At 38.0% G+C, this 26,112-nt stretch overlaps 1 long non-coding RNA gene across 1 annotated transcript in view; it reads right to left on the bottom strand.

Annotated features, from left to right (window-relative positions):
• Positions 1–26,112, bottom strand: part of LOC150101001 (uncharacterized) — a 70,534-nt gene that overhangs the window by 42,868 nt on the left and 1,554 nt on the right. The window contains exon 2 of the long non-coding RNA XR_016549124.1: positions 1,090–1,212. This is a non-coding gene — a long non-coding RNA (uncharacterized LOC150101001). The remainder of the gene's footprint in view (positions 1–1,089; positions 1,213–26,112) is intronic.

The raw sequence follows: 26,112 nt of genomic DNA, 5'->3' as shown, positions 1-26,112 counted from the left end.
CTTGTCAGCGTGTTCTTTCACAACACATAATCTGATGTGTTGTTTCAGCTACCTTTGCAATGTGTCCTCTGGACTTCAACTCCCTATCTACAATTACCTCCAAATTCTTTGCCTCATCAATTTCCTCCATGGAGGAAACTGACGAAGCAAGTTCTATCACTTGAAGTGCACAGCAAGGGATCTCTTCATCCCAAAATGTGTGTATGACCTTACATCCAGCAAGACCTTTCCTCCACAAAACCATGCTTCATTCAACAAGAAAGAAAATAAACTTTAATAAATTTAGTTTAATCCTTTATCCAAGTGTGAGCAAACAAAGTTTGCACCTGAAAGTATCTTCAGGACTGGGGTAAGGTAGTACAACACCAGGCAACTCGTTGCAAAGGTGGAGCAAGATAGCATCACTCCTATCTCAGTAACTGTTTTTACAATGAATTGTAATGCACTGAGATATAAACTGTTTTGTTTGTTTTTTTCAGTAAACTGACTTTAGAAAAATTGCTATTAGGTGAACTGACTTTAAAAGAATTGCCATTTGGTTAATTGTTGTTCAATGAACATAACTATGATGAATTTTCATGGAAGTGATAAGATCATACCTGAACTACATTACACAGATATGGTCATTTGGCTTTCAAAGAAGAAGAAAGGATATTGCTGATGATTCAAATGTGGATATCCAAGATACCAGAAGGCTGAAAGAATATTCATTATGAGGAGAGATTTAAAGAATGTGGACATCACATGTTTGGCGACTAGACAAAGGAGAGGAGATATAACAGAAATATACAAGACAGTCAAAACAAATTTTACAGTATAGATATATATGAGATTTTTCAATATATGCAAATAGGGCAGAAGAGAGAGAAAGAGCAAGAATCATCCCTGGAAACTGAATAAGAGTGTGGTCAGCAAGGGTATGCTAGGTGCTGTGCCAATTAAAGGACCTTCTTTGATGAGTCTTAAGACTCCATGAAAGTGCCTGATCAATAATAAATCCTGTGGACTTTTCTAAATAAGTGTTCACATAAACTTGATTAAGCAGTATAGTCTAAAAGATTAAAAAATAAAGGATTGAGGAAATCTCACTGTGTCTGACTTTTCTCTTGGCTACTGCTTGTATACCAGTCCCACTGACAGTCGGTATCTTTCTCAGGAGTAACTGGTTGGTCATGCAGTAGTGGTGTATCACTTCGATCTGGATCATGATTTCTAGAATTAAATTAAAAGATATACAGATGATTAATTCAATAATTCTGTAATTATTTTAAATAAAATTGTGATAATATATACATAGCATTTCTGTTGCAAAATCAAAACATATGAGGGTCGTAAATAAAGTAGTGGAGACACTGTCAGGAGATGTAGTTGGTAAATCAAATGTTACTCTTGACAGAGGTACCAGTGAATAGACAGATAGAGGTACTGAACAGACAAACTGACACTGCCCATTCTAACAAGAGTCTCCTTGTGTGAAGAAATGGTTAAAGTCAACATCTCAGTGTGCAATGCTCTAAGGTATGTTCACAAGATTAGAACAACAATCCTGGATCAAGGTCCAGGTTGCATGAGGTAAAACTGCAAGTGTGTTATTGTGGCCTAAGGGAAGCCTGTGGCAAGAGTGCCCAGTTGTAGCGAGATAACGAGGTATATTTCGTGCAGGGTGAGACCATCCCGGATGATAATCGCAGTGCAGGATGCCCTGCCATTTCAGATAAACATGTTGAACTTGTTCAAGGACCCATCACAGTTCATTGGCAATAGACTGTATACCAGTTAGCCCAGGTAACTGGGATAAACCACCAAGTGTTTGGCACATCCTAAAAGAGAGGCTCGGTATGCACAAAATTTCAGCTTGTTGAGTTCCACATCACTTGACTGAGATGCACAAATGTCATCTCAGTTAAGGGAAGGAGTTAAGGAGGATGTTCCTACACTTCCCTTGGAAGTGTTGGAACATCCTCTGTATTCACCAGATATGAATCCTTGCAACTTCGACTTGTTCCCCAAAAATGAAAGAATCCCTCAGAGGTTCTGCAGTTTTGTAATGTGCAAGGGTTTCTACAAGCAGTAGTTTGCACTATCACAACAGACAAAACACTCTGTTGATGGTATCCAGTGGCTTCCACAAATTTCAAAACAGGTGCTGAACATGGCAGAAGATTACAGTGAAGGGATGTAATTGTACAGACTTGATAAATAAACTATTTTACATTTTGTGTACATGTTGCCACACATTATTTACAACCCTCATAACATCATTTAACCAGAATAACCTGGGAATGAACTAGGATGTGAAGAACATTGATAAGGTTTCAAATGAAACTGGTTTCTCTTATCTCATATAGTGGATGGAAGAGCTTTCCACTTGAAAACGCCCTCTCCTCACCACAAACGACTGACTGAAAAGCATATGCACTTAGTAAAGTATGTATTTAGGATTATCTACCTTAACAAATTTAAAATTAAGTTTAAAAGTCAAACTACTTGAGTGCAATGTATAGCTCAAATTTTGTGCATACCGAGCTTCTCTTTTAGGATGTGCCAAACACTTGTTGGTTTATCCCAGTTACCTGGACTAACTGGTATACAGTCTAATACAGAAAGAATGTGTGATAATACAAATCCCACTATAATGTGAATATATTGTGAAAATCTTTAGATGGTAGAAAAATTTCATGCAAAACCACCACCCTACTTATATATAAACACAAGCTTGGAGTTTCTTCAAAAAAAAAAAAAGTTATATGTTTAGTCTTTAAAATAAGGTTTCTGGATTATCTACACCTTAACTCACCTGAAAATAAACACACGTGTTGAAAATAATCATTTCAACACGTGTGTTTCGTGTCCCTAAATTCGTAAATACATAAATATCCATAAATATTCATAAATATCAAAGAGTGGTTTACGGAGGCAGGTGCACCTCAGGGTTCAGTATCACTTGAGTATCAATAAAAATCTCCTTCAAAATAACTTCTAAACATGTCTGAAATTTGCTGGCATGTGGAGACATCTACTTTGAATATGATTCAGTTAAACTCTTCTAAAGTGTGGCTTTCAAATCTCCCAGATGGTAGCCGATGGACAGATATCAAAGAGTGGTTATGGAGGAGCAGGCAGGTATACCTCAGGGCTCAGTACTTGGTCTTCTGTTATTTAATTTGTACATTAATGACACTGGAAATATCCACTTGTTTGCTAATGATGCAAAATTAGGAAGAGCAATAGTCTAGGAAGGTGATGTAGATATCTTGTAGGATGACTTAAATATTATTATTATTATTATTAATCAGGCTTCCATGGAGTCAAAAGACTCATCGTGGAAGGTCCTTTCTAAGAAACACAAGTCTATCAAGACTCATCGAGGGAGATCCCTCCTAGGAAACACAAAGTCTATCATACCACTCCTTAAATGCATTGACCGTTCTCGCTCTCACCACTCCATCAGGCAATGCATTCTGTGGTTCAACCACCCTCCATGCAAAGAAACCACTCCTCGCCCTCTTTCTCACAGTCTCCTTTCATAACTTCCAGGGATGGCCCTTGTCACGACTCCTTCCCGCTGTTCAACTAAGCAAAAGAACTCCGCAGTGTCAACCCTGAAACCATCTCTCAACAGTTTACAAGTCTCGATCATATCACTTCTCCTGCTTCTATCCACCAAACTCTGCGGTCCACACTCCCTCAGCCGATCCTCATAACTAACATTGAACAGTCCCAACACCATCTTTGTTATCCGCCTTTGTACCCTTTCCAAAGTTAATTTATCCCCTTCAAATCCTGGGGACCAAATCTGAGAACAATAGTCTAAGTGTGGTCTGATCAGAGTCTTATAGAATGGAATGATAACCATTTTATCTCTGCAGGTCAGTGTCCTTCTCATTATTGCAGCAATCCTCTGCGTTACCTTCACTACCTTTGCAATATGTCCCCTAAATTTCAGGTTTCTATCAATCATCAAACCCAGATCTCTTGTCTCTCCTACTTCCTCCAGTTTAACTCCTACCATAGAGTATGCAGCATCCCATCGATGTGTCTAAAACCTCAAGACCTTACATTTTGCTGATTTAAACTGACAACCCCATTCATTTGCCCATCTATCTAGCTTATTCAAATCCTCTTGCAGGGCTACACATTTGCACTATTACTAATAACCCTTCCCAGCTTCTCTTCATCCGCAAACAACCGAATATCCCCTTGCAATCCACGGACAATGTCACTAATATAAAGGTTAAACAATATAGGGCCCAGTACTGAGCCGTGTAAAACCCCATTCGTAACCTTCTGCCTCTTTGATACTACTCCACCATACACAACTCTCTGATACCTATCGGACAGCCAATCCTGAATCCAGTTGACCAATCTGACATCCACACCCATGTGCTGCAACTTAAATATCAGCTTATCATGTGGCACCCTGTCAAATGCCTTTGCTAAGTCTAGGAAAATGGCAGTATATGCCTTTCCCTCATCTAATGCTCTTGTAACTTTATCATAAAAGGCTAGTATATTGTTAAAACAAAAGCGCCCCTTCACAAATCCATGTTGACTCTCACTGATAACATTACCCTCATCTGCTCAATGCTGTATATGGTCCCTCACTACTTTCTCCAAGATCTTAATAACTACTGATGACACACAAACTGGCTTATAATCAGACACTTCTAGACTGCTATTCGCCCTTATGCAATGGCACTATCTTACCTTCCTTCCATTCCATGGGCACTTTTCCCATGGAATGGAAGACTTTCGTTGAAAAGTCAGGTCAAGGGCACTGTCAGTTCCTTAGCACATTCTCTCATAACTCGTGGTGAAATACCATCTAGTCCCACAGCTTTACTAATATCCAGAGTACTCAGTATGTGGAACACACTCTCCTCCTGCACCTCTAAACCTCGAACCTGCTCTATCCCTCTAGCATTCAAACTGACTCCTCCAGGATGAAATACTCCAATAAAGTGTTCATTGAACAATTCCACTATGTCCTCTGCATCAGTCACTCTATTCCCATTTTTATCCCACAATGTCATTCTTCCACAGTCATTTCTCCTTCTACTTGCCACATAGCTAAAAAATTCCCTAGGATTTTCGTTGGATCTAAGGGCCAATCTTTTCTCATATTCCAGTTTTGCCTTCCTTACCATACTAGTCACTCTTCTGGCCTGTGTCTTATATTCTTCATGTATCTTCTCTTCACCTGTCTCCTTATATCTCTTTCATAGCATCTTTTTTTGCATGTAGCTCCTGTTTAATATTGTTTGTCATCCACTTTACTCCAAATTGTGTCCTCTTCTTCACTCGTGGAATACAGCTATGGGCAAAGGTAAATGGTTGTCAACTGGAAGTGGTTAAGTGTAAGGTGATGCACTTTGGGAGGATGAGATCACATGATGTGTACTGTATTAATGGAAATGAACTGCAAGAAGTTGACAAGGCAAGAGATTTGGAGGTTATTTTAGACAGAGAACTTAAGTTTAGAGGGCATATTGCAAAGGTGGCAAAAACAGTAGATGGTTGTTGAACAGACAAGAACACACTGACAAACACGGATAGGGAAGTTATTGTTTCACTTTATAAGGTATTTATAAGGCCACATCTGGATTATTGTGCACAGATCTTGTCACCTGGGTTCCTAGGTGATGAAGTAGTGAAGAGGATCCAGAGACGAGTGACAGACATTGTTACAGGTCTGTGAAATATTTCCTGTGAAGAAATATTGAAGGTCTGTGGACTCGATAAACTAGCTGATAGATAGAACAGAGGAGATATGATAGAAACATGTAAGTTATTAAAGAGGTTTTATAGGATTGATACTGATGACTTTTTTTTCTGTACAGTGCAGCAAGCAAGAGAATAAGGGGTCAACCCTGGAAATTGTGTAAGAGGCTAGTTAACAAGGGTGTCAGGACTAAATTTTTTGTTTGGAGGGTGGTGAATGTGTGGAATGCATTGCCAGAGGTGGATGTGAGTGCTTCATCTATGAATGAGTTTAAGGAGAAGTATGATAGATATTGTGCGAATAATGGTTAGTGTGTCAATGGAGGATCTTCCACAATGAGTCTTCTGACACCAAGGAGACACCATTATAGTAATAATAATATAAAAACTCAAACACTTGTCTGTCTTCGTCTTCTATCTGGAAGAAAATATTTGTAATTTTATATGGCAGGAGAAATGACCAGATCACTAACTCTTTCATTACTAAAATTTGTTAACCCCTGGAATAATTAAGTGTATGTACAAAAATGATTATGTAATGCTCAATGCAATTACACAGGTTTCAGATTCGAATGGGGTGGTAATGGCACTACACAAGAATAATTGTGGGTCCAAGGGGATGTTGAAATGAATGTACACAAATGCCTGATGTAGCAGAAATAAGGAAGAGGAGTTTTGGGCATTGATCATTGGCTCAGAGAGGTATGGGAATGTAAGAAGAGGAGAGAATGGAAACAATAGGAGCGAGGGAATGGTAAAAGGTATAATGTATGGTGACTCAATGATCCGTGGTGTTCAAGATAGGATGCGTGAGGAGTGTTTGCCAGGAGGAACAATAGAAAGGGTAGCAATGGCAATTAAGAGAGGTGAAAGGGTGGATGAGATGATTGTGATGGCAGGAACGAATGACTTGAGTGGTAATGTAAGTTGGGCAGCGAGAGATATGAGATTTTTGCTTGAGACTGTACGGAAGAAGACAGAGAGAGAGGAAAAATAGTGTGCGTGTTGCCTAGGTATGATAATGATCAGCTGAGCAGAAGAGCGGTGATATTGAATGGCATAATAGCGAGAATGTGTGACAAGAGAGGACTGGTATATGTGGATGCTTGGAGTGCGTTTGAGGAAAGAGAGGAATTGTATGCGAGAGACCATTTACATTTGAATGAGGAAGGACATAGGCATCTAGAGAGATTGCTGTTCTGAACGAGTCAGTGTGTCCCAGGGAGGATGATAGCAGGGATGGCCTCATGTGGGAATGGATACTTGGGAGAAGGGAGACAATGTCGGGTAACACTGAGCCCAGTGGAGTCTAGAAGGGATAATGCTGGGTATAGAAACAATGGCATTTATATGCTTTATACTAATGCCAGGAGTATCCGGAATAAGGGAGAGGAATTGGTGGCGCAGATAGCATCAGCCAGGCCAAAAATTATTGCGATCACTGAGACGTGGTTGACAGAAGGGGATATAACAACAGGAATAGAAGTCGCTGGGTATAGCATTTTTCATCAGGATAGGAGGGGAAAGCGTGGTGGTGGGGTACTGCTTATGATAAGTGATGACCTATGTCCTCTAAGAGTGGAGAATTTGGAAGGAAGTGAGACAAATGATTTTGAGAGCGTATGGTGTGAGGTAGAGGTAGGCAAGACAGGATATTTAGTGGGGTGTTGCTACAGACCCAGGAGCACAGAGGATGGGGACCAGGAGATGTTTAGACAGCTAAGTTTGGCAAGTGCAAGAAGAATGATTGTTATGGCAGATTTTAACTTCAGTAGTATAAATTGGAGAGAGGAAGATGCATGTAGCAATAGGGGAATGGAATTTCTAGAATTCTTGAGGGACAAATGTCTTAGGCAACATGTAACAGAGGGAACAAGAGGTTCAAAAGTTTTGGATTTGGTTATAGCATCAGAAGAGTTGATAATAACTGAGTTGACGTCTCTCCCACCAGTTGGAGAGAGTGACCATATGGTGTTGACTTGGAAAATGAATAGACATGCAGGAGTATCAAAGAGACAGGAACTTATGTGGAATTATAAGGCAGGTGATTATAATAGTCTTAGACATCAACTTCGGGAAGTTTCATGGAGGGAGGAATTGGAAGGCCGGGATATCACCAGTGCGTGGGAAATTGTGAAAGAATATTTGTTATCAGCAATGGTAAGTTGTATACCACGAGTGAAGAAGAGGACGCAATTTGGAGTAAAGTGGATGACAAACAATATTAAACAGGAATTGCATGCGAAAAAGAGGCTATGGAAGAGATATAAGGAGACAGGTGAAGAGATGCATGAGGAATATAAGACACAGGCCAGAAGAGTGACTAGTATGGTAAGGAAAGCGAAACTGGAATATGAGAGGAGATTGGCCCTAAGATCCAAAGAAAATCCTAGGGAATTTTTTAGCTATGTGGCCAGTAGGAGGAGAAATGACTGTGGAAGAATGATATTGTGGGATAAAAATGGGAATAGAGTGACTGATGCAGAGGACATAGTGGAATTGTTCAATGAACACTTTATTGGAGTATTTCATCCTAGAGGAGTCAGTTTTAATGCTAGAGGGATAGGACTGGTTCGAGGTCTGGAGGTACAGGAGGAGAGTGTGTTTCAGATACTGAGTACTCTGGATGTCAGTAAAGCTGTGGGACTGGATGGTATTTCACCACGAGTTTTGAGAGAATGTGCTAGGGAATTGACAGTGCCTTTAACTTGGCTTTTCAATGAAAGTCTGGCTTTGGCAAAGATGCCCAGGGAATGGAGGGAAGGTAAGATAGTGCCATTGCATAAGGGTGGTAACAGACTGGAAGTGTCTAATTATAGGCCAGTTTGTGTGTCATCAGTAGTTGTTAAGATCTTGGAGAAAGTAGTGAGGGACCATATACAGCATTGGGCAGATGAGGGTAATGTTATCTGTGAGAATCAACATGGATTTGTGAAAGGACGCTCTTGTTTTAGCAATATGCTAGCCTTTTATAATAAAGTTACAAGAACATTAGATGAGGGAAAGACATATACTGCCATTTTCTTAGACTTGGCGAAGGCATTTGACAGGGTGCCACATGATAAGCTGATATTTAAGTTGCAGCACATGGGTCTGGATGTCAGATTGGTCAACTGGATTCAGGATTGGCTGTCTGATAGGTATCAGAGAGTTGTGTATGGTGGAGCAGTTTCCAGGAGGCAGAGAGTTACAAGTGGGATCCCACAGGGCTCAGTACTAGGACCTATATTGTTTAACCTTTATATCAATGACATAGCCAGTGGATTGCAGGGGGATATTCTGTTGTTTGCGGATGATGCGAAGCTGGGAAGGATTATTAGTAATAGTGCAGATGTGGTAGCCCTGCAAGAGGATTTAAATAAGCTAGATAGATAGGCAAATGAATGGGAGTATCAGTTTAATGCAGCAAAATGTAAGGTCTTGAGGTTTGGGAAACATCGATGGGATGCTGCGTACTCTATGGGAGGAGTTATACTGGAGGAAGTAGGGGAGACAAGAGATCTGTGGTTGATGATTGATAGAAACCTGAAGTTTAGGGGACATATTGCAAAGGTGGTGAATGTAACACAGAGGATTGCTGCTATTATGAGAAGGACACTGACCTGCAGAGATAAGAGGGTTATCATTCCTTTGTATAAGTCTCTGATCAGACCACACTTGGACTATTGTTCTCAGATTTGGTCCCCAGGATTTGAGGGGGATAAATTAACTGTGGAAAGGATACAAAGAGAGATGACAAAGATGGTTTCAGGACTGTACAAGGATAGTTATGAGGATCGGCTGAGAGAATGTGGACTGCAGAGTTTGGTGGATAGAAGTAGGAGAGGCGATATGATTGAGACTTTTAAACTGTTAAGAGGTGGTTACAGGGTTGACACTGGGGAGTTCTTTCGCTTGGTTGATCAGTGGGAAGGAGTGATGACAAGAGGCCATCCCTGGAAATTACGAAAGGAAACTGTGAGCAAGAGGGTAAGGAGTGGTTTCTTTGTGTGGAGGGTGGTTGAGCCGTGGAATGCATTGCCTGATGGAGTGGTGGGAGCGAGAACGGTCAGTGAGTTTAACGAGTGGTATGATAGACTTTGTGTTTCTCAGGGGTGGGACCTCCCCTCGATGAGTCTTGACAGACTTTATGTCTTAGGAAGGAACTCCCTCGATGAGTCTTTTGACTCCTTGGAGGCCTGAATAATAATAATAATAATCAGCTGAACTTGGCCAAAAATTATAGGCATCAGTGAGACCTGGTTGACAGAAAATGATATAGTTACAGGGATAGAATGTAAATGTGTTGTATTTTCAGGGAGGATAAAGCAAACAGGAACAGTAGGTGGAGTATTGTTGATAACTGAAGAACTACAATCAACAAAATTAGAAATTAAAGTGAATTTTAGGTCTGGAGAAGATGGTTCATTTAAGACTGTCTGGTGTGAGATGGAGACCAACAGGACAAAATATATTGTTGGTTGCTTTTACACACTGGATGGAGAAAGTCCACAGGAAGATGTGGATATCATGTATCAGCAGATTAAGCATAATGAGTATATACTGAACAATTATTATGGGAGATTTCAACTATGAGGTCAGAGACTGGAGGGAGGAGAGGAAGATGGAAGTGAAATTTATACAGTTGCTAAGGAATAATTACCCGAAACAACATGTTATAGAGGGGACTAGGAATTTGAGAAGGCTGGATCTGGTAATAGCATCAGTAGATATATCCAGAACCAAGTTAGACTATGATTCCAATCAGGGAGAGTGACCATGCAGTCTTGTTCTGGGGAGTTGCTAAACATGTATAATTCTCTGCCAAGAAAGAGTTTATGTTGAACTGAAATCTGGTAATTAAAACAGACTTTGGAGGCATCTTAGAGCAGTGCCATGGCATGAGAAGCTATAAGAAAAAGAATATCAGTAGTGCATGGGAAGTGGTCAGAGATTGTTTCAGAAGCAGTATCAGACTGCATATCTAAGGTCAGGAGACAAACCAAGTGAGGGATTAAGTGGACAAGTAGAAATATAAAGAAAGAACTGCAAAAAAAAAAAAAAAGGAGGAATATAAAGAAAAAGAGGATCACCATATGCATAAGCAGTACAAAGTGCATGCAAGAAGGTTGACTACTATGATTGAGATTATGATAAGAAAAGGCAAATTAGATTATGAGAGAAAATTAACTAAGAGTTTTTTTCATTATGTAGCAAGTAAAAGGAAAAAGGATTATGGTAGGATGACTTTAATCAATACTGATAATAGGAAGGTGACAGAGGCAAAAGAAATTGCTAACTTGCTGAGTGGTCAATGATGTGAAAGAAAGATATGTCAAAATTGAGGTTGATGAACAATAGGTGTTCAGTATATTGAAAAATATCAATGTGAATATAACAGTGGGACTGGATGGCATGTCAGCTCATGTACTACATGAATGTTTTAGAGAACTGGCATTGCCTAAATCTCAGTTCTGGCAGGATTCGAAAGGAGAGGAAATACAATAAGATAGTTCCATTACATAAAGGTGGCTTCAAGACAGAAGTAGCAAACTACAGACCAATTAATATACAAGGAATGGTTATTAAAGTATTGGAAAATTTGGTCAGGAGGATAAACTAGGTAAAATCCAACAGTAGGTGGATAGGGATATGATACTCTATAGCAGGCAGCACAGCTTAAAGAGTAGGTCCTGTCGTAATAATAAGTGACAGGGGAAATGGATAAAAAGGAAATGACTACACCAGGATACTGCTGGTCTTTGTAAAGGCATTTGACAAAATAACACATGGAACCTATTACAAAAGATGGAACAAATGGGAATGGATATGAAGCTAGTTGCATGGATGGAGGGGGAAGGGTGATAGACAGACACCAGAGAGTAGTATATGGTAGAGTGGAATCTAGAAGAATGAGAATGACTGGAGTACCTCAGGATTCTGTACTACTCTATTACTCTTTAATTGGTATATCAATGTTATAGGAAAAGATTTAAGGGAGGGATATTCAATTGTTTGCTGATGATGCAAAACTGGGGAGGGCGATAGTTAGTAAAGGTGATGTAGATATTCTGCAGGATGACTTAAATGAATTGGCATTATGGGGAAAGGATAAAGACTGTCAATTTAATGTTGCAAATGAAAGGTTATGCACCTCAGATTGAAAAGGCTGTATACTGTGTATCAAATTGACAGTATTGGATTGGAGGAAATTGATGAGGATAGGTAAAAGTTGGTAAAACAGCTCAAAGGATTACTTGGATATTGAAAACCACACTAACGAGTAAAGTGGAAGTTATTATCTCTCTTTATAAGTCACATCTTGACTAATGTGCACAGATTTTCACTTGGGTTTCTTGGGATCAAAAGGTGGCAGAGAGGATTCAAAGACAAGTGACAAAGACAGTGGCATGTCTGTGGAATGCTCCTAGTGAGGATAAATTGAAGGTGTGTGGGCTATAAAATTTAGTTAATAGGCAGAAAAGAGGGAACGTGATAAAACCTTATAGGATATTAAAGGGATTTTACAAAATTGATGCAAAGGAAAATTTTCAATATATGACAAATAGTCAGAGAACTAGGGATAATTCATGGAAGTTGTGTAAGTGTGTGGTTTGTAAGAGACTAGATTTTTTTTGCATGGAGAGTGGTAAATGAGTGGAATGAATTGGCAGAATCAGTTGTGAGTACCCTGACGGTGAATATGTTTATGGAGAGAGATGATATGTTTTCTGTCTATAAACGTTAGCGTAGGTCTCCCACAATGAGTCTCTGGTCTCTATGAAGATAGTGTAAAATAATAATAATAAAATTTGTGGTGATATGTCACCCATTTTCACAGGCTTATTAACAATTAGACCAATCAACACTTAATACACTTCTTTTACCTGTAATTCCCATATTATTTGCCTCCAATCTAGGTGTTGCACAGCATCACTTACACCCATATGAAATGAAATACACTGATCAAGTGCTCGTTAAACGATTCTACTACAACTTTCACCATGGTCACTCTACTACCATAACTATTCCAATATTACCTTTCCATTATTCTTCCTCTTACTTCCATACAGTGAAAGAATTCTCTTGAATTATCTTTGACTAGACTGGCCAATCTCTTCTCATATTGCACTTTTTCTCTCTTTACCATGCTTGTCATTTGCATTTTATATTCCTCATGCACCTGATCACTACTTTCTTTTACCTCCTCCATGGCATCATCTTCCTTCCACTTTCTGATCCCAAAGGAATCCAGGTTACCAAATCTGTACATAGTAATTCAGACTGGCCATATTTACACTTTATAAAGAGGAATAATTAAATTTCCCTATGCCTGTTTGTTAGTGTCTTCAACATTCAAGTCATGTGAGGAGTTAATTTTGACTGCCTTTGAAATATGCCATCTTGACTTTGACTTTGTCTATAATCTCTCCAAATCCTAGCCTCATCAATTTTCTGAACTCCAGTGTCATCAAAGTAATGCACAAATAACACGATCCTACACTTTGTGTAATATACAAAGTAGGATCATCAAGGTGTAAAATCATGTGGATCACCTTTAAATTTAAAGGATAACAGTTTAAATCATCCTAAAGAATCTCTATACCATCAACATTAACTATTTGCCTACCCAGTTCTGCATCATCAGCAAACAACTGGAAATTTTTTCTTAAATTTTTTTCTTATATCACTGATGTACAAATTATCAGCAGTAATGCAAGTACATAAAATCAGAATTAAATTAGAATGGGAAAAGTGGGTAGAACAAGAGGCCATCCCTGGAAACAGAATAAGGAGGGTGTTAGCATAGGAATGAAGAGCATGTTCTTTACATGGAGAATGGTTGGTGAGTGGAATGCAGTTCTTGAGTGTGCTCTGAATGTAGACACATTGAATCAATTTAAGGCACAGTTGGATGAGCTTTGTGTGTGTGTGTGTGTGTGTGTGTGATACCATGTACCCCCCCCCATGACGAGTCTCTGACACCATGAAGGCAAGATGTTAATAATAATAATAATAATAATAATAATAATAATATCATATTGGATATGTTCAATGATATTTATCTACAAGAAAAATTCCACAAATCCTTGATTATCTTATCACATAAAAAGGGTAAATAGAAATTATATCAATACTATAGACCAATCAGTTTGGTATCACAATTGTATAAAATGTTTATATCCATTATATTAAATAAGATCACAAGGTGTAAATGTAAGTTTCTGTGGTTTAAAAGTTCTGTGAGAAGTTTTCAGTATTGAGACCACATTATAATATAAATAAAGAGTTTAATAAAAAATAAACAATTAAAACCCGACAAGTTTTGTATGTCGTAACTTTCAGGTTTTATGTACCACCCTGATGATGTAAGTCTTACATCATCAGGGTGGTACATCAGTTTTACACAACAAAAGCCTATTAACAATTAATTACACATATTGGATGTTTTTGATAACTTATAACTATATAACTGATAAACCAGAACACAAATGGTAAATTCATTACTGTATGCATGTTGGAAGATTGCTAGTTGTTGCTATCACATGTGTTATATCCTAGGTCCAGAGCAGTTAAATTTTTGATGAAAGCATACCATACTTAATGTAAAATTAAGCCTTGATTTTTATTGCATTGTGTAGGGATCCTAAGCATTTGTGAGGTTTCTTTAAATTTTCTTGTAAAACAGTTACAATCAATATATGATATTTTTGTTTGTTGCCAAAGTACTTGATGGCCAATAGTGGTTGCATGGAATGCTAGGCCTGATTTATGCTCTCTTCTTTTATTATTATTATTACCCAAGACCCCATAGAGTCAAAGACTCATCTGGGAGATCCTTTTATCATACACACAGCTCATCATACCATGCCTTAAATACACTCAAATTCTCTGCAGGCACAACACTCTCAGCAGTTTTTTCAACCTCTTTTACGTGTTCAGAAATGCAGATCTCTCCCGACCTTCCTGTCTGGCCTGCATAACAAATGCCACAAGAGCAATGAATAATGTGGTCTCAATACCAAAAACTTCCCACAGGATCACAAGGTTTTTGGATAATGCACAGCCATATGAACAAACAGGATTCAGAGCAAGATTCTCTACAATAGATTGTATCCAAACTATTAACCAAATAATAAAAAAAGCAAATTAATATAATTTTTCTGCATATTTAGTGTTTGTAGATTTTGAAAAGCCTTTGATTCACTATATCAGTTAGATATAATAAACAGTTTAAAACAACAAACCATCCCAACAAACTATATCAGATTATTATCATAACTGTATATCAAAACTCAACAAACAGTATAAAGCTAGAACATCAAGGAAAAGAATTTGGTATTAAGAGAGGAGTAAGGCAAGGAAATCTTATATCACTCAAATTGCTACATTAGAAGAAGTCCTTGAGAATGTCTCATGAAAAACTACGGAATTAGCATCAACAGAAAAATCTCAATCACTTATGGTTTGCAGACTAAATTGTGCTTTTAGCAAAAAAATGAAGGCATTTAGGAAATGCTAAATGACCTTGACAGAGAAAGCAGGAAAAAAAAAGGTTTCAAGATTAATATAGCTAAAACCAAACTCATGACAAATTCAGATGAAAGTGAAGTAAAATTAACTGATAATCATATTGAAATTATGGAGGACTATATTTATCTTGGTCACTTAGTTAGTTTTAAGGAATAACAAGATAAAGAAATAAGTAGAAGAATCACAAAAGAAAACAAAGCATTTTGGCTGTATAAAGATTGTTATTATTATTATTATGTGACACCTCCAAGGAGTCCAAAGACTCATCAAGGGAGGGCACCTACTCTACAACTCTCCATCTCCACCACTCAATCCACACACTACAGCAAACCATGTCACCTACACCAACACCATCTACTGCCCATCACCACTACCACCACCACCACCACTAGTATTTTCACAGATAATCACAAACATTCATATCCACGGCAGGATTCAAACCCTCAGACTTTTGGCTGGAGAGTGGATACACTAACCACTCAGCCAACAGGCAGGCATTATCTGTTAGGAGATTTGTGTGTATACTTAAAAAGAAAGCTATTTAATATGTACCTTACTTCAGTGTTTACCTATGGAAGTGAGAATGGGCAATGACAGGAACCAGGTTGAATGTAGCCCAAAGAGCCTCAGAGAGAAGAATGCTCCACATAACAAACAGGGATAAAATAAAGATACTAGAATTAGAGAGATGACTGGAGTAAAAGATTGTGAAATGTTGTAAAGCACGTAAACAGATATGGGCTGGCCATATTAGTAGATTGACAGATTAAAGGGGGACAAAATTATGCAGTGAGTGGATACCAAGAGAAGGAAAGAGATGCAGGGTTGATCTGCAGAGGTTTGACATGAGGTGGTGGACATTGGCTAAAGACTGACAGAACAGAACTGGTAAGTTAAGGGGAAGGCCTATAGCAGTGGATGGAAAGAGGAATACAGATGATTGAGGCACTGGAGAGAAGCAAATGAGCATGAGAACTAGAGGTGTTTGTAGGAACAAATGATTTGGCTGAATACAAGGAAAATGTGAGAATAGATATCAGGAGATTACTGAAAGGATTGAAAAATAACAGTGTAGTAAGAAAGGATTTCAGTATGTTGCCAAGTTAGGACAATAATGGGTTGAGATGACAAGCAACAATGAATACTATATTGGTAAAGTTGTGTAGGAAGAAAGGGGTACTGTTTGTTAAAGTGTGAGAGAATGATGAAATTGTACAAAAGTGATTAAATGGATTTGGTGTGAATCAACTGGAGAGACTACTGCTAGAAGGAAGTTTAATGAGTGATGTTAACACAGGAGATCAGAGGAAGAAAGAAAGGTGATGTGAAAGATCAAGAGAGTGAAACAGATGAGACTGGAATGCTTGTGAATGGCAAAATGTTTTTTGTGAGTATAGGAAGCACAAGAAGGGAGTGGGACTGCTGTTGAGAATAGCAGTAGAATTATGTCTGCACAAGGAAAAGATGCAAGGAGGAAATAATAGCAGCAGTTTTGAGATGGTAGGATGAGGAGGAGGTTGACAGAGTAGTAGAACAAGAGATGAGAAAGGAAAACAGGGCTGGAGTCGAGATGGACAGGGAGATACAATATAAGCAAAGAGAGAGAGAGAGAGCATGGTAGTAGTGAATGTGTATAAAGAGATAGTCATCATAGCATTAGGATGGCCTGGATGTAAAGGGAGTAGTGAGTCTGAGGAGATAAACAGGATAACTAGTGATAAAAGCAACTGTGCATGAGAAAGCTTGGTGAAATTACAGTTGAGAGGCTGCCAGAAACATTAGAAATAAGGGAAAGATAAAATTGTTTCACTGATTTGCGTTTATTCATCTAGAAATTGGTGGAATAAGTAAAGCATTGTTGGATGAAGATGATAGCCTGATGGGAATCGAAATGGAGAAGTAAGATTTTTTTTTGAGTATAGGAAGCACAAGAAGGAAGCAGAACTGCTGTTGAGAATAGCAGTAGAATTATGTCTACACAAGGAGGAGATGCAAGAAGGAAATAGTAGTAACAGTTTTGAGATGGAAGAGTGTGAGGAGGAGTTTGACAGAATGATATTTAGTTGGATGTTGTTATAGACCAGGGAATTTGGAGAATGTTTCATGAAGAAATATTCAGACAACTTGGATTGGCAAACAAGGAAACTGTGATCATTGTGATTTTAATTATCGTAATACAGACAGGAAAAAAAGACACAGCAATGGGAATAAAGAAAATGAATTTGAGTTTCAAAGGTAAATCAATCTTAGTCATTATGTAAAGGAAGGCATGCAAAGATTCAGAGTCATAGATGTGATCATTTTATAAGGGAATGTAATTGTGAATGGAGCATCACATTTTCCTCCAGTTGATGAGAGTGATCATAAAGTTATCACCTGGGTGGTGGTTAGCCATATGAAAACTTTTGTGAGGAAATGATATATGTAGGACTACAAGGCCAGTGATTATGAAAAGCTTAGTGCTACAGCATGGGATGAAGAGTTAACCTCGAAGAAGAAGATAAATGCTGCTTGAGCTGACCAAGAGATATTTAACAGCATCACTTTCAGAAGTCAAAAGGCTGAATAAGAGATAGGTATCAAGTGGATGAATGAAAAGTTTAAGCATGAAATCTGGAAGCAGCAGGCAACACAAGATGAATAATGATGATATTCAGTGCATAAAGAGTATTTAAGAGCAGACCAGGAGTGAATCAGTTGGTAAGGACAGCAAAAGTGCAGTTTGAACTAAAATTATCAAATCAAGTCAAGAAAAATCCTGATTTTTTTAATATGGTAGTAAGCAGAAGAAAAAATAATTATGGCAAGATGTTAATGAATAAAAATTGTCTTTTGGTAACTGCTATAGAAAATATAAAGAATTTATTAAAGTTTCACTCTGAGGATGAAAATCCTCAGAGTGAAATCATGAGAAGCTCAAGTACAGAAGGAGTAAGCCATCTTTGTGACAGAAGATGACTTACTGGTGAGTGAGCAAGAGGTATATGAAGAGTTAAGTAAGCTTGAAGCTTGATGTTAATAAGGCAAAAAGAATTGATGACATATCACCATGTGTCTTAATGCTTGATGGATTGTATAAGGGAATTAGCAGCACTCTTGCTATACTTGTTTAACAAGTCTTTCAACAACTCAAATCCCAAAAGAGTACAAAGAGGGTAGAAGTTGTTCCACTTCACAAAGGTGGTCATATGACTGAGGCAATACAAAACTGGGTTAATAACAGCAATATTCACTGTGATGGTCAAGCATAAATTTGTTAAAGGGGGGTCATATTTTATCAATTTACCTGTGTACTACAACAAAGTGATGAATGTACTGGATGAGGAAAATGCATATACAGTGGCCTATTTCAATTATGCAAAGATTTTAGCAGATTGCCACAACAAGTTGGTAACTAAATTGTAATAGATGGATTTAGTATTATGGGATTAGATTCTAGATTAATGAGTTGGATAAGTGACTGCTATCAGAAAGGTATCAACAAGTTTTATATGGGGAGAAGAAGAGGAAAGTCACTAGTGGTTTGCCACTGGATTCTGTTGTGGAGCCATTGTTGGTTAACTTGTATAATAATGATAATAAGGTGACAGCAGAAAGGAAATGGCTACACTATGATGTCTTGAAATCAAATGCCTTGAAAAGCTGGACTTTTCAAGTCTGATAGACTGAAGGCTGATAGACATACATTCAGGAGTGGTGGAGTGGAATCAAGGAGAATCAGGATGCTAGTGGAGTACCCAAGGGCTCTGTACTAGGATCATTACTCTTTAATTTACATTAATGATATAGCAGAAGCTTTGAGAGGTGGGAAGCTATTCAGATGTTTGCTGATGATGCAAAACTGGGGAGGGCAATAGTTGATAGTGTGATATACTATAGATATCTTGCAGGATGACTTAAATAAACTAGCAGTGTGGGCAAAGGACAATGGTTGTCAATTTAATGTTGTAAAATGTAAGGTAATGCATTTTGATTAATCACTTGATTGGTGATATAGATATCTTGCAGGATGATTTAAATAAATTTGTAGTTTGGGTAAAGTATAATGGTTGTCAATTTAATGTTGCAAAATCTATGGTAATGCACTTTGGGATGAAAAGGTTACATACTTCGTATGTTACTGATGGTACTAGATTACAGGAGATTGATGAGGCTAGGGATATGGGGATGATGGTGGATAGAGATTTGAAATTTAGAGGACATACTGCAAGAGTTGGCAAAATAGCTCCGAGGATTACTTGAATGTTGAAGAACAAATTGACAAATAAAAATAGAGGTTATTCAAGGTATATTTTAAGGAAGCCACAATAGTACTAATAACCGGCGGAAACCTCAACAGAAATCAGGGTATAATTCTCAACAGTTCGTGGAAAAACTTGATCCTCTCTCTCAGTCAATCTGAACTGCAGCTGGCCAGTAATCACATTGCAAGTCTACAACAAACGCGCATGCGTGATAATGAATAAGAACAATAAGCCATCTCTGTCACGCGAAACGTGTAACCATAGATACTAGTTTGGTTTACAACGTTTTTTATGTTCCTTTTAATTTGCATTTACTTTCATATCTCCGTAATACCTTGAAAAAGCCAGACAGTTTGCTGGCGAAACTGGTAGGTTTTAATAAATGTTTATTTGTAAAATACTGGTCTGTATTAATAAAAGTGTATTTCTAAAAATAGAGGTTATTATCCCTCTTATAAAGCTATGATTTGTCAACATCATGACTACCATACACAGATTTGATCACCTGTGATTCTAGAGGACAGGGATGTAGTGGAGAGGATTCAGAGACGAGCTACTAAACTCGTAACATGTCTGTTGAATGTTTCCAGTGAGGATAGATTGAAGGTGTGTAAGTTGCAGAGCTTAGCTGACAGGTGGAGGAGAGAGGATGTGATAGAAACTTATAAGTTCATCACCATCATAACACTAATTACGGGTATAGACCATATTGGTTTGTTCCAGCCTCATTATCAATCCAATATCCTTTTTTGAGGTCTACCCTGCCTACTCTTTCCAATTGGCTTATATTTTAGTATTTGTTTAGGATGTCAGGTGTTGGCCATTCGGTTTACATGTTCAATCCATTTTTGTTTATAATTGTTTAGTTCTTCCATTGATTTCGTTTTTAGTTCTTTTAAAATGTCTTCATTCCTTTTTTGATCTAATAATGTGTATTTTGCAGTTCTTCTCATAAATCTCATTTCACTTGTTTTTATTCTTTGTTTATCTTGTTTGTTTATTGCCCAAATTTCACTGCCATATAATAATGTGGGCACTGCTAAAGTATTGTATATTTTCAAGCGTGTTTCTTTTTGTACAATATTTGGGCTGAATGTTCTATTTATCAGGCCTATAATCTGTAAAAATTTTGAAGTTTTTAATTTTGTCTTTTTCTCCTTCATATGATATTTCACATCCAAGATAACTGAAAGTATTTATCTGTTCTATTATTTTATTATTAATAATTATTTTTCTTCTAACTGGAGTTTGTCCACAAAATGCCATTGTTTTAGTTTTATCTATGGAAATTTTCATTCCAAACTGTTCTACTATACAGGGTGTTCGGGATAAATTTGACAGTTTCGTAAGGAAAAAGAAAATCTTCTTTGTATCTATTAAATTTAATGAATTGACAAAAAAACATTACAGGCAGAGTTAATTACAATACTATCAACAAGATTTACTCAAAATAACCACCATTAGCATCGATCACAGCTTCAATTCTGCTTCGGAACCTCGAACAAGCTGATGCTACAGTCTCCCTGGGAAGGGCCGCAAAAACTGTTTTAATTTTATCCATTAACTGGGCTTTTGTATTACTGGAAGTGCGGTTGGTGTCTTTTTCAACTGCGCCCCATACAAAATAATCCATGGGGGTTAAGGTCTGGGGAGTTTGGAGGCCAAACATTTGGACTGGTGAAGTCGTAGAAATTTTCAGACAACCATTTTTGACTTTTCCCAGAGGTGTGGCAAGGGGCCGAATCCTGCTGCCATACATACGGCCTACCATTGGCTACCCTTGTTATCCAGGGCTTGACTACAGTTAGCAACTCCACGAACAAAGCCCGAATTCCAATGCCAGGGTTCTTCAACACCTGTTCCTGCAGATTTGCGAGGAATTCTGCTGTACGAACGCAATCAGATCGTCTGCTAGGGATCTTTCTTCTTGCTACATCCTCGTAGTCACCATTGCAAGTCTCTAGTTCATGCCTGATTGTTTTTACTGTATTCAGGGAGCATTGGGCAGCAGTCGTAATATCCTTATTTTGATGGCGGGCACGAATCATCATGATACAAGTTATTCTCTTCCATGATTCAGGTGGGTTCCAGCTATCCATCCTTTCTGACATCTTGTATATGAATGAAGAAGGGTCCAAACTTTTAAATGAAGAGAAGTGTGTGTTAATACATGTAACTTACGGAAAAATATAATTAATTATAAATATGTCAAATTTATCCCGAACACCCTGTAATGTTTAAATTATATATTGCTCTTTGTAAATTGTCTTTCTTATCTGATATCATTACCTGATCATCTGCAAATAATAACATATTTATTTTGTCATTCCTTTGGTATGATCTGTATGATTTTGTTTCTAATTGATCTGTATGATCAATTAGAAACAAAGAAAGGACAGAGAAAAATTTATCAACTAGCAAAATGTAGAAATAAAGCAGCAAAGGACATCTTACATGTGAGGCAGATCAAAGACGCTGAAGGAAGAGTATTATGGAGGAATGTGGACATAAGAAACAGATGGAGAATATACTTTGAGGGATTTTTGAATGAGGAAAATGCGAGGATTCACAGAGAAGATGGGCAGCCTACTGAGGGGATGGTGCAGAACATCAGTAGAGTGGAAGTGAAGGAAGCCATGAAGAGGATGAAGAATGGAAAATCGGTGGGCCCAGACAGAATTCCAGTGGACATGAAAGGCACTGGGGAAAAAGGGAATTGACCTGCTGTGGGACCTGTTCATGAAAGTTTGCCAACAGGAAAATGTACCTGAGGAATGGAGGGAAAGTACTCTTGTCCCCATCTACAAGGGTAAAGGGGATGCACAGACTGTAAGAATTACAGAGGAATAAATTTGTTTCCCACACAATGAAAATCCTAGAAAGGGTTCTTGATGGAAGATTGAGGAAGGAGGTGGAGATTGCAAAGGAACAATTTGGCTTCATGCATGGTAGATCGATGACAGATGCTATCTTTGGGTAAAGGCAGATGATGGAAAAGTTTCGAGAGAAACAACGGGAGCTACATCTGGTGTTTATTGATCTGGAGAAAGAATACGATAGAGTGCCAAGGCAAGAAGTCCGGAGGTGTCTGAGGGAGAAGGTGGTACCAGAGAAATATGTCAGGTTGGTGAAGGAGATGTACAGAAATGTGAAGACAAGAGTTCAGACCTGTCTGGGACAGACAAAGTTTTCAAGTAACAGTTGGCTTGCATCAAGGGTCAGCATTAAGTCCATTTCTGTTTAATATTGTGATGAAGATAGTGACAGAGGAAGTGAGAGAAGATGCGCCTTGATTTATGTTGTATGCAGATGACATCGTGCTGTGTGCAGATTCAAGACAAAAAGTGGCAGCTAAACTGGAAAGATGGAGGAAAGTACTGGAAGAGAGAGGTATGAGACTGAGCAGAAGTAAGACAGAGTATATGTGTTGCAAAGTGGACGGCAGCCAGGAGACAGATCTGGAGCTGGAAGAAAATGTCATCAGGAAGGTGAGAAACTTTAAATACTTAGGTTCAACAGTGGAAGAAGATGGAGGAGCTGAGAAGGAAGTGGGATGCAGGATACAAGCAGGTTGGAGGAACTGGAGAGAGATGGCTGCAGTGCTATGCAATAAGTGGGTGCTGATCAATCTGAAAGGCAAAATCTATAGGACAGTAGTGAGGCCAGCTATGATGTATGCTATAGAAACTGTGGCCCTGAGGAAAAATAACATCAGCAGGATGGAGGTAGCAGAGATGAGAATGCTTAGGTGGATGTGCAGTGTGAACAGAAAAGATCGTCTGAGAAATGACTATGTGAGGGGAACAGTGAAAGTTACGAACTTAAGAGCGAAGATACAGGAGGCAAGGTTGAGATGGTTTGGTCATGTGATGAGGAGGGAGGGAGGACGAATATGTGGGAAGAAAGGTCATGCAGATGAATGTGCAAGAAAGGAGGAAGCGTGGGTGGCCAAAGAAGAGATGGAGGGAACTGGTTGAAGAGGACTTGAGGATGAAGAACTTGGATGTGGTGACAGCCCAAGATAGGAGGATGTGGAGGAGACTCATCATTAACAGCGACCCCACTTAAGTGGGACAAGCTGCAGAAGAAGAAGAAGATTAGTTTTTCATTAAGTTACTAAAATGATTCTATAAAATTGACACAAAAGAAATTTTTCAATACACGGAGAATGGGGGGGGGGGGACAAGGAGTCCCACTTGGAAGTTGTCTAAGCACATGGTTAGTAAAGATGTGCAGACTAGGTTCTTTACTTGAAGAATGGTGATTGAATAAGTGGAATAGATTGCTAGAGATGGTTGTGAGCACTCCAACTGTGAATACCTTTAAGGAGATGCACGATATGTATTGTGTTAATGGATAGTGTGGGTCTCCCCACACGATCATGTATACCTCTTGTCAGACAACTGGGAATAAAGGTAAAAAAAACAACATAACAATTTGAATCAGTTAAAAAATCACATTTCAAGTAATAGTGACATCTCTTAAATAATTATACCAAAAGGATATTAAATTTAAATGGATAACTATATTCTAAACACAAGAGACTGACATGGATTTGTTTGATATAGAAAATAATAACAGGATTCTTTGAATTAGTGAAGCAGCGAAGAAGTGTATATCCTACCATTGAACATAATGATCTTTATTAATTCCATGGTCATATAAATCCAGATATGCCAAGTTGATGGAAATAGTTGATGTAATTCAAATGTTATTCCCATTTAGCCTTAGTAACAAACTCAGTTTAATAGTAGTATCTGAGACCATAGGAACAGTGGATGCAGCACACACCAATAATTTAATGTACCTGTCTTTAGAGACCAAGGATTATTTTTTTGAAGTAAGACAAAAAGGAAGCAAGTTTTCAAACAGAAGAGGAGGTTAGATGTAAATAATTTTTTTTATTATTATCTGAAAAATGAACATTTAAATTTAATATCCTTCTGCTATAATTATTTAGCAAAATACAGGATATTTTGTTAACTGATTAATTTCTATTGTGTTACACTAGAGAAATATAAAGTTTTGTAAAAAAGTTTGACTTTTTTAAATCTAATAAACTGATAAATAATAAGGCATTAATAAATATTATTATTATTACATAACACTTCCAGGGAGTCCAAAGACTCATCGAGGGAGGGCACCCGCTCTATAACTCACTGTCTCCACCACTCCACTAACTGCAACTACCTTCATCATCGACACCAGCGCCATCTACCGCCGACCACTACTACCATCACTATTTTCACAGACAATCACAAACATCCATGCCCACAGCAGGATTTGAACCCGCAGCCTTTTGGCTGGAGAGCGGATATGCTAACCACTCAGCCAACCAGGCTGGCAATAATATATTACTAAACATTTTCTTCAACATGTCTTTATCCATTAAATCATTTTGAAAATAATTTCACAAGAATTAGTAAGCTTAAAATCAAGAATATTGTTAGATACTGAATGGAGAACTTCTTGACAAGTTATTCATTCAGAATCTAACATGTAAGCTTTACAAAATAACAAAGAAATTTGCATAATACCTGCTTACCAGTAGAAGATGAGAAACACCTTTATTATTGTATGTGAAAGTTTATATCAGAATGTGTAAATATTGGAATTTATTTATTGTAAAACAGAAAGCTAAAAATCAAGAGTAATGTCAGATTAGCATTTCTTGTAAAGGAATAATGGCTTAATTTATGTATTATCAAACTATCATAAAATCATAAGTCACTAGGTAAGAAATGACTAATAAGATCAAAGGTCACGTCTAAGCCGCAAGTACCTGTCGTAACGCCGAAGGCTGTAGCTTACGGGGAAGGCTGACATAAGCGCTTTTCCTCGAAAATAACACCTAATAGCAAGGAGGGAAAGCAAGGGGGATCAACCTAAGGGCGTTGTAAGCTATGGATCGTGCAAAAAAACAATACAGAAAAAGAGGGTGCTGAGAAAGAATATTTAAGGCAATACGCGCCAAGCTCTAGGCTTTTTTCCTGTTTTCTTCAGGGATTTTGGAGATCGAGGACTCTTGACGAGTGATCAGAGATAAGACAAGCCAAGGGGTGCTATGTCGACGACAGCCGGCCGTATTCATGACCTGCGCTGAGAGGTATTCCGCAGAGATCCGTACGAGAATCAACAGCTCATGCAGAATGGTGCCAAATGCTGAATGACCCACCCAAACGAGTGGAGAAAGCTCGTAGCAACAGCCATTTCTTGATTTGTGTCTGGTAGCAGAGAACGGAACAACTCAGTCATGAGACGAAGGATGACCCGAGCAACATGTGGCAGCTAATAGACCTTCGGAGGGACTTGGTAAAGTAAAGATTCATTTGTTTTATATCTTGAGATTGTTTGAAGGTAGAATTTGTGTCTTGATAAAGCAAGACTAAGGACATTTTAGAGAACTTTGATAGGATAGAGTAATTAATACAGCCAATTCTATTAGACAAAGAATTGTATATCATAAATCTCTAACGTGTATATGATTGAAATAATGAAAACCCTTTGTTAATTGAGTAAACTTAACTAAGAGAGAAATGATTTCAGAAATATCTATTTAAAGCAAATGTGAATGAAGGAACATGACTTGAGTGTAACATTGTTTAAATTATCCATTGTATTACATGATTTTGCA

This window comes from Typopeltis vanoorti, chromosome 12, assembly GCF_054136105.1.
Source record: "Typopeltis vanoorti isolate ZY-2024b chromosome 12, IOZ_Tvanoo_1.0, whole genome shotgun sequence".
In the NCBI taxonomy this organism is placed as follows: Eukaryota; Metazoa; Arthropoda; class Arachnida; order Uropygi; family Thelyphonidae; genus Typopeltis; species Typopeltis vanoorti.
Note: the sequence above shows the minus strand (reverse complement) of the source record. Positions and strands in the feature narration are given on the sequence as shown.